General features: G+C 32.6%; 1 long non-coding RNA gene across 1 annotated transcript; it reads right to left on the bottom strand.

Moving 5' to 3' along the window:
* Positions 1-265: 265 nt before the first annotated feature.
* LOC129980528 (uncharacterized) lies at positions 266-5,918 on the bottom strand. The gene is made up of 4 exons (XR_008785244.1): positions 3,581-5,918; positions 3,298-3,456; positions 1,555-2,225; positions 266-459 (listed from the first exon to the last, which is right to left on the bottom strand). It is a non-coding gene; the product is annotated as an uncharacterized LOC129980528 (long non-coding RNA).
* Positions 5,919-9,503: the final 3,585 nt, after the last annotated feature.

Here is a 9,503-nt window from a genome sequence, read left to right as displayed (position 1 = left end):
AATGGACATATGCATAACAATTTCCAGAACAGTTAAGAAATATTGATTCATATGCCAAACACAGGCTTTGAACGATTTACATTCCATGCACTTCAACCTTTTCCAAGTTCCAAGAATTCCAAGTTCAAGAACAATTACGCATTGATTGAAAGAATTCTCCAAAAATATATAAATATTCAACACCTTAAAATAGAAGAACAAAGTATTTCAGAGATGTATTGATATCCTCAAGTAATGTTAACTACATATACATTTCCACCATGCATATCATTGATAATATATTGGCACAAAATACTCATTTTGGGTTTGCTCTAATATCAGACCAAAGACACAAGCTGCATCTGTTGGATCGCCATCCAATATTTCCTTTTAAAGGCACCGAGTTCTAATATTCGCTTGATGAAGATTCTGAATGCCATCCGTTTTACCGCTATCATTTCGGCCAACTCCTGTTAATATCTGAAAATATTAAATATTTGAATTAATATATATCTGAAAATATCTAGAATATCTTTAAATTCTGGAGTAGAAGTGACTTAATTTTGCATTTTAAATCAATTATCCAGTTGTTCCATAAAAGAATTTGCTTACAATTTTGTTATACATAGAAATGAAAATAAAAATTTTAAAATGTAGATTAATTAACACTTCGGCTTACTTACCATTTCGCTTTTTGAAATTTACATTTATATTAAAGTTTCACTTAAATCATTAGCTAAATAAAAAATATTTCGTTCCTGAATTTTCCGAAAAAGTTTATTCTCCAAGGATTAGAAGTGGCGCTAATAATGGATGCTGAAACAACCGTCCAATAACTGCCGTCACTGGTTATTCTTCTGAATACAGTAGGTTATTTTGCAAAGTCGTCAAAATGTTCTCAAAAGCCACTTAGGCTCCAAAGCAGACGCTTTCGTGCATAAGACAAAACATAGTCCAAAGTTTTGCTTGAAAAGTATTTCTTTCGTAGGTTTGTAGATGAAATTTTCTGGTTTATTTAAATACTTGAAAATAACCTAACTGATACAAGTATGTACCGATTACTTACTACGATTAACTAAGATAATATTTTAAATATCAACTGCAATATGTTTGATTCGTTCTAAATTGGAGGTTCGTTCGTTCTAAATTGGAGGATGAAATAAGACTTGAAACAAAATTACACTGGAACATATTTTACTTATTTATCACATCCGTAGGTTTGAAGAGATTTCTGGCCATGCAACATATCTCTTGAAAATCTCAAATAAAATGATCAAATGTCAAATCTGAGATTTCTATTATAATTCAGGAATTTAGCATGTCATCTTGAGAATATTTTCCATGAAATAAGCACAATTAATGTGTATTGAGGGCGTGAGTATGGAATCGAAAAAGTCGTAACATACCAAGTGCGGATGCGTTTTTTCCCAGAAAAATTGCATCGGTAAATTGTCTAACCTATTAAAATAACTAACAAAATGAAAAAGTACATTGTTAGTTATTTGACAGTCGATTCAAATGATTGGATACAATCTTCATTTTAATACGACAGTTATCTTAATTTGCAAAACTTACCGAAATCACTTCAGTACCGTTCTTTCCTGTGCATCCAGACATCCTTTGTATATAGAGTTTGTAGCTGGAACTGAAAAGGCCTTTCATTCCACAGATGGGGTTTCGTTATTCAAATAGATGACATCAGATGTATTCTTTGCACAGTGCGCTGCTGTAGAATCAAATGCAGATTAGTTGATCTTTGTTTGCTTTATATGACGTTCTATTTCACCCAAGTATTTAAGTACAAGTAAACTGGAGCAAACGGATGTTATCTCACAAGTTCTTGCTGTCATTGCACAAAAAAAAAAATCCTCCAAATTAACATTGATTCCATAGTTTAATAAGAAGAAATCTTCATGGTTATTTTCTTCTATCACGGATTACACATGTTAAATCCACATGATTTTGCCCTCGTTTCTTTGAAACCACTTGTCTGGTATATGGAGAGATCATAAACCTTTCACTTTCAATCCACTGTGCAGACTGAATTTAAGTCTTGATAATTTGCGAGTATTAAAGGCGATGCATTTTGAACTTGGTTTAATATTCCTAGCTTTTGAAACTATCAATTATATCTGTTGGATCTCTGACCATAATTTAATTTGAAAAGGGTCCAAATTCCAAAATCCACTTGTAGGTTCCAGATATTTCCTGTTGAGCCATGGTCATTTCGGTCAAAACATGTCAATCTGAAAAAATTAAATAATTTAAATCAACAGATATGAAACCATCCATCAAGAATACCATGAAATGCAGGAGTATATGCAATTACAATTTTGCACTTTTAATCTGCACCGGTAATTCAAACTCTCGAAAAGAATTTGCCAGCGAGTTTATTTATGGAAAAAAATTAACTGTTTTTTAACTAAGAAAATTTTAGTTAAAGGAAAAATGACTTGAAAATTTTTAAATCTTTTCGTATTTGAAATACATTAGTAAAACATTTCACCCACCCATTTCATTTATTCTTTTAAAAAAGACGATTCTAATTATTTTTTTTCTAGCGATACGCCTATTCATTTAGAGAAAATAAATGGAGCATCCAGTTTATTAATTATTCTTCAAGCAGAATTATTGATTATACTTTATATCATAAGGTTTATATGAAAACGAATTTTAGTTAGAATGCTCTTCTAATAAAAAGCCATATTATGCATCGAGATAAAATATGAAATTTCATTTAAAAACAAATCAATTTTAATTTTGTAAGGCTGCAATTTTAATTTTATAAAATTTCTTAAATAGATGCTTAAACAAGAATTTAATGATCTTAAACATCTACTGTTACAACAAATGAAGAATCTGAAAGAAAATTAATATATTTTTCTTAATAGCAATACGTTTGGTCATACTAGAAAGAAAGTTTCACTTTGGCCCATACAGAAACAATACAAAATTACCTACAAATATTTTTACCTTTTCATAGGTGCTGGAACCGGTTATTTGAAAGGGTTCCTGGCCAAGCAATATTTTTCTAGCGATGATGACATGCAGATGACCATTCCAAGCAGACTCCCCTTTCAGGCGAGTAATTACTTGGAAACACAACTATCGAAATTTGGCTCATGGATTACACGCATTTAATATTCAAATTCTTGTAGTTCTTATACTAGGAGGAATCAATTTTGATAAATGCTTTCAAATAATTATATTTCGCATCTTTTTTCCCACCAGAAACTTGCTTTCTTGATGAACAAATTAAAATAACTTCCAAATGCCATATCGTTTTGTCAGTTTCATTAATAAAATTCGAGTACTTACTGTGCCTTTGGATACATAGACGTATCTTAAGCGAATACTTCCTCGCATCCAGCAAAATTGATATAGATGACATGTGTATGGAACTGAGAAAATACGGTGTTTGGCATCATATCTTTATCACGCAAATTAGTATCTATTAAGCGTCAAAAGTTATCCAGCCTATGAATAAATGATGCAATAAAATGAATACATTTTTATAGTTCCTTTTACCATTGCATAAAATCAAACGATTTTATTTAATCTTCATTTCGATATAACAATTATCATAAATAGCATAACTTACCGATATTACTTTGTGTGAAACAAAATTTTTTTTTGGCCATCTGGACAGCTACTATCCGTGCTTTTTGCCAAAAGCTGTAAAGGCAGTCCCTCCCTCTTCTTATGGTGAATGACGTTGTGCAATTGTTCCCATTAAACGGCTAATCTGCTTCTTTAATGATTTCTGTGACTTTCCATTTCACTCAAATGATTAAAAAATGTAATGAATCTAACAGAAACTATGTGGTTTAGTGAAACAGTTTAAATTCAAGATCTAATGTTCCAATCATTTTTACACATTGAAGATGCCAACTTAACATTCATTCAATCGGCACATTTGTAGAAAAAGGCACAAGAAAACAATCACCATGGTTCTTGTCTCTGTCATTAGCCTTTACCATGTAAAACCCATATAATTCTGGCACTCACGTCGTTTAGAAGCCACATGCATGGAATATCCAGAGACTATTAATGTTTCTTCCTCATTCTATCTAAGCGTCCATCAAGCGTGTATATTTTAATTCATCTTAGAAAGTTTCAAATAGTTAAAAATAGTTCAGCGGCAACTCATTGCTAGCGATTACCGTTTTTATATAGATATTATTCTAGTACAAGATACTTTTGTAGGATAATCTGCGCTGAAGCTCAAGGTTCAAAACATAACTGTAATTCAATTCAGAAAGTAAAGATTACCGTTTTTAAATTTTTGAAGGTGAATTGCAGAAAAGTGATCAAATTGTGCTTTTTTTGTTTACAACAAGCAACGTTGCTTTCAAACTACGTCTTTGTCTTAAAACATTTCATATTTTTAAAAATTTTATGAAAATGATTTTTTTTACATGTTTAAGTTCAAAGAGGTTCAATACCAAATTTGTATAAATAAAATTAGAATAGCTACATTTAAAAATGTTTATTTTTTATCTCTAAAGCTCGATTACCCAAGTTTTCCTATCGATGCTCCAGCCAATTACTTATTTTCATTGAAAGTTAGTGAAATTCTCCCCGCATTCGATATATGAGGTTATTCAAACTTCCTTTCTGTTGCGATATGGAGCGAACTAAATTGTTTCTAAATTCTGGGAGGAGAGAAGTTCAAATAAGCCGAGCTACTCTATTCAGAAGAAATGACATGCCTTCAACATCAGAAATAGCTTATCAGTTTACGGTTGATCGACAATGCAAGCCTCAATCAAAACTTTTTTTCATGGGATGTGAAATTGTTATATCAATTAGAAGAATAATGAATATATAGAATATTAAATAGCCGAGGCCCACAAGATTACTTTTCATATTAGATAGGGATTTTAATTCCAAGACGGAGAAAGAAGGGTGGTTAAAAGAGCGAAATGTTTCATAATTGAACATTATGGAAAAGGAGCAATTATTGTTCTATATTGCAAGAACTGCGCGTTTAAATTTAAAATACAATTAAAATAAACTTACTTGAAAGTATAGAAATTTTGAAATTAACCTAAGCTTCATTCCAGTTAAAAGTCCTCTTAAGCCCTTCCAAATGAGAATAAGTATTATTCGAAGAAATTTTCTAGAAAATCTGTAACGTCCATGAAATAAATATTTTTATTTTAATAGTATTTGAAATTTTATGGGGAAAAGAGCGAATTTTTTTAGGACTCCTATCAAATTTAACGAAATATGAATTTAATTTATTTCTGCTCCTCAGAATGTAAGCATTAAAATGCTATGTGTCGATACTACTCAACCATTAAAAATTTACTACATTTATTGGCTACAATCTTTATGAATTGCATTTGTTGTCTTGAGCTGAGAGTTCTCATTATGAGAGATTTTCGGAAATAATGTCACGAAGCAAATTTCATTAGTTCACTCGATTTATCTGTTAATTGATTGTTCAATCTTTCTTCTGACGGGAGAATATTCCAAGGCAGAGTGGGAACTCGGCATTATTAATCAGTCATATACCCATAAAAAAATCCATAACTGCTGGATTGGTGGAATTCAAATTCAAAATGTTTTTGTTTTAATTATTAACAAAGGCCTTCAGAAATGAACTGGATTTAACATTTAAGAATTGACTAAGCATTCTGTTAAGCTTCATTTCGCATTACTTTTCTACTTCGAATTGTCTTGCGTTCTATCGAAATATTGTTCGTAATGTCAAACTAAGCTACGCTGAAATAGATGAAGTAGCTTATTCTTATGAAATACACAATATCGGCACCATTTTTCCATTTAACATTTTCTATTTTCACAATTCTGACACACACATTTCATACACTGCGCCAAAACTTCAAAATCACAATTTACACACGCAATACCCATGCCGCTTCCAATACCACCCTCGACATTACAATCCACACTCACACGCATTACCCACGCCGCTTCCAACACCACCCTCGACATTACAATCCACACTCACACACATTACCCACGAGTCTTCCAACACCACCCTCGACATTACAATCCACACTCACACACATTACCCACGCCGCTTCCAACACCACCCTCGACATTACAATCCACACTCACACACATTACCCACGCCGGTTCCAACACCACCCTCGACATTACAGTCCACACTCACACACATTACCCACGCCGCTTCCAACACCACCCTCGACATTACAATCCACACTCACACACATTACCCACGCCGCTTCCAACTCCACCCTCGACATTACAATCCACACTCACACACATTACCCACGCCGCTTCCAACTCCACCCTCGACATTATAATCCACAGTCACACACATTACCCACGCCGCTTCCAACTCCACCCTCGACATTACAATCCACAGTCACACACATTACCCACGCCGCTTCCAACTCCACCCTCGACATTACAATCCACAGTCACACACATTACCCACGCCGCTTCCAACACCACCCTCGAAATTACACAACCCGCTTCTAGCACCACCCTCGAAATAGATTGCAATCCCACACACATCTACGCCGTCACCCCCCCCCCCCCCCCGTGTTCCGAAACCAGAATTCGCAAGCTACTCCACCGCTCCATGATTCTCTCAAAGCAACACGTACTGCTAACACCAGCCTCAGGCCACAATTCCCATACTCTCACACACGCCATTACTCATGCCGATAACTCCATAAATTTCCGCTTCTCAATTTTACATACATCATCCGAATAAGGACGAGTGAATCATTTCTGTTTTACAACACAATAGATGGCGAAATGACTTGCCACGCTTTCATATTTCCCATTGACCCTTTCCACATTCGATTATGTTGTATTCATTGCTTTCTCCATTCACTGCATAATTCGCCATTGCAAAGATTAGGCTTCAGACACAATATACTCCAATAAAGTGCATTAATTCTCTTCCTCACAATATATCTGTGCGTAACATGAGACGTGAAAAATGTGCAGCACTAGGCAATTTTCTCATTCGCATTATGCATTTCAAAATGAGAACAAAACGAACGACAATACTCCTCATTGCGTCAAGGAGATCAAATATTTTGCATTGAAATGAACACGAAAACAGAATTTAAAAAATACCGAACCCAGGGTTTCTTTATGATGGTTTTGATGAGCTACATATTTACTAAAGCAGGGAAATCTATACTTATATAAAGCTCAATGTGTGTGTGCGTGTTGGCGCTCTATAGGCCAGACCGTTTGACCTACAACTACCAAATTTGGTACATGTATACCTTGGTGTATGCACCTGAAGTCCCGTTTTTGAATTTTTAATTAGAATTTTAATTATTAATTAAAAACTTGCTTTCCCGCCAAAAAAAATTCTCATTTTCCCCACCTCCAAATGAGTAAGGCTTAAGTTTTCCCATGCTAATGAGGCTAGGCTAAAGATTTTTCGACCGATTATTTCAAACGATTCATTTTATTTTCTTAATGTTTGATGCATTTAAAATTAAGCACTGTTAATTAATTTGCTCATGATGAATCTGAGAACATTTTGTTGACAAATTCTTGAGATATTACATAAATTAAGAAAGGTATTTTTTTAGTGTCCATTAAATTTTAAACCCTCAGTGACTGTTTTTAGTAATCATATTATAAAAAAAATGCTTCGTTTCAGTAAAAAATATTGTTATATTAATTGCCAATTAATCCTTTCCAGTTTAATTTAAGGCATAAATTCTAGAGGAGCTAACAGAAAATTAGAGAGATATATATTACATTATGACTGAAGGCCTTTATAATATTACGAGTGAATTATATGACTATCAAAATTTGAAGTTTTAAAATATTTTGATGAAGAAGCTATTAAAGTAGGAATTGGATAAAATATTTAATTATTAAATTTTAACGAACATTAAGATTGGCGAACCGGCTGACCGCCAAAGGTGGCTAGTAGTAAATAAAACAGGATTCGTCATATGCAAATGAGTATTAACTTTCGAAATTCCATAAAAATATTTCCTATACTCTATACGGCTTTCCCAGACAATTTATGAATTTTAATATTGGATTTCTCTCAATACCAGCTTCTCCAAATCTGATCTCCATCAATTCCCGATTATGTCTCTGAACTCAGAAAAATTCGGCTCATTGCAATCAAATTACATTATGAATAAATCAAATTTTAATTAAAATGCTGTTTGCTTTGGATAATACACGAATGGTTCGACACTTAAATTTAAAAGCACGTATTTGGATGCACGAATCTGACGTAAAGCATGGAGCACTATTAACATTTTCCTTGGAATTGCTTTAAAATTACACTTTAAAACATACAAACTGAAATTTCAGATATTAGTGGCACTTAAATGACAAGACAAAGTATTTTTTAAAATTTCAGCTAATAACATTGAATTTTAACGTTTATTTAACAAAGTAATTTTCAGGCGGAAAACGATAAAAATACACCCTCTGAAATGTTAAAACATCTCATTTCAAGTAATAGCATGTCCGAGAATTCATGATTTGATTGAATAAAGACAATTCCAACGAAATGAAAGCGGACAATATTAACCAAATAGCTCTTAGTATATAAATATTCAAAAATATCAAATATGTTGATGCAATTTAGATTTTTTCCATTAATATAAACTTACATGAATGATATCAAAATAAAAAGGGGAGACCTACACTACTAATAAAAAGGAATTATTTCATTTTAATGTGAAACAGTAGTGTGCCATTGAAGAAAATTTAAAGAGAAAGAATTAGTTCGAACAGAGAGAGAATGTTGAAGGTAACGATCGGCAATATCAGGCACTACGGATTCGAAATTAACGAAAAGCACTTCATTCATCCTCAATAACACCTACTACAAAGTAATGCTATTTGACATCCTATGAAATGTTAGGGAAATCAGAATTTCAATAGAACAGAATTGGAAAATGGCCTTATCACTCAGAAATTTATCATTTCAAAAAAAAAAAAAAAAAATCGGTTAAAGTATTTTTTCCAATTTGCTTTTATATTTTTACCATTCAGAAGAAAAGTTTCATTTACAACACGCATATTTTTACCTTGAATTTTCGAAATGTTCTTAAGCATTTAACACTAAATCATTTCTCTAAACATAGGAAATTTGAAATTTTTCAGTTCTATAGTGCAGGAAATCGTTTTAATGCTTGGAGTTTTAAAATATGTACCAACATTTTATTCCTTTTCTTACAAAACAATTAATCTTGGATTCAATTAAATTCTGCTTTGGCCCTAACATCAAGTATCAACTATGAAATTAAATTTTAAGCGCAACAACATCAAAATTCCCCTTTCGATTAAATATTAATTTACTTTGACAACAAATTTATCCAGATGAAAAATTTAATTTTTACTGCTCAATCCGCGATTTACCATATCACAATGCATAAGCAAAAGTTGGAATAACAGCATATAATCAGCAAACCTAGATCACGTTTGAATATTAGGTAGAAACTACAGGAATTATTAATTAGAAATATACCGAAATGAAACTAAACCGGGATTTAAATGAAAGCATTTTATGAAGAATCCATATTTAGAGA

The sequence above is a fragment of the Argiope bruennichi genome, chromosome 8, assembly GCF_947563725.1.
Source record: "Argiope bruennichi chromosome 8, qqArgBrue1.1, whole genome shotgun sequence".
NCBI lineage: Eukaryota > Metazoa > Arthropoda > Arachnida > Araneae > Araneidae > Argiope > Argiope bruennichi.
This window is presented reverse-complemented; position numbering and strand designations above follow the sequence as displayed.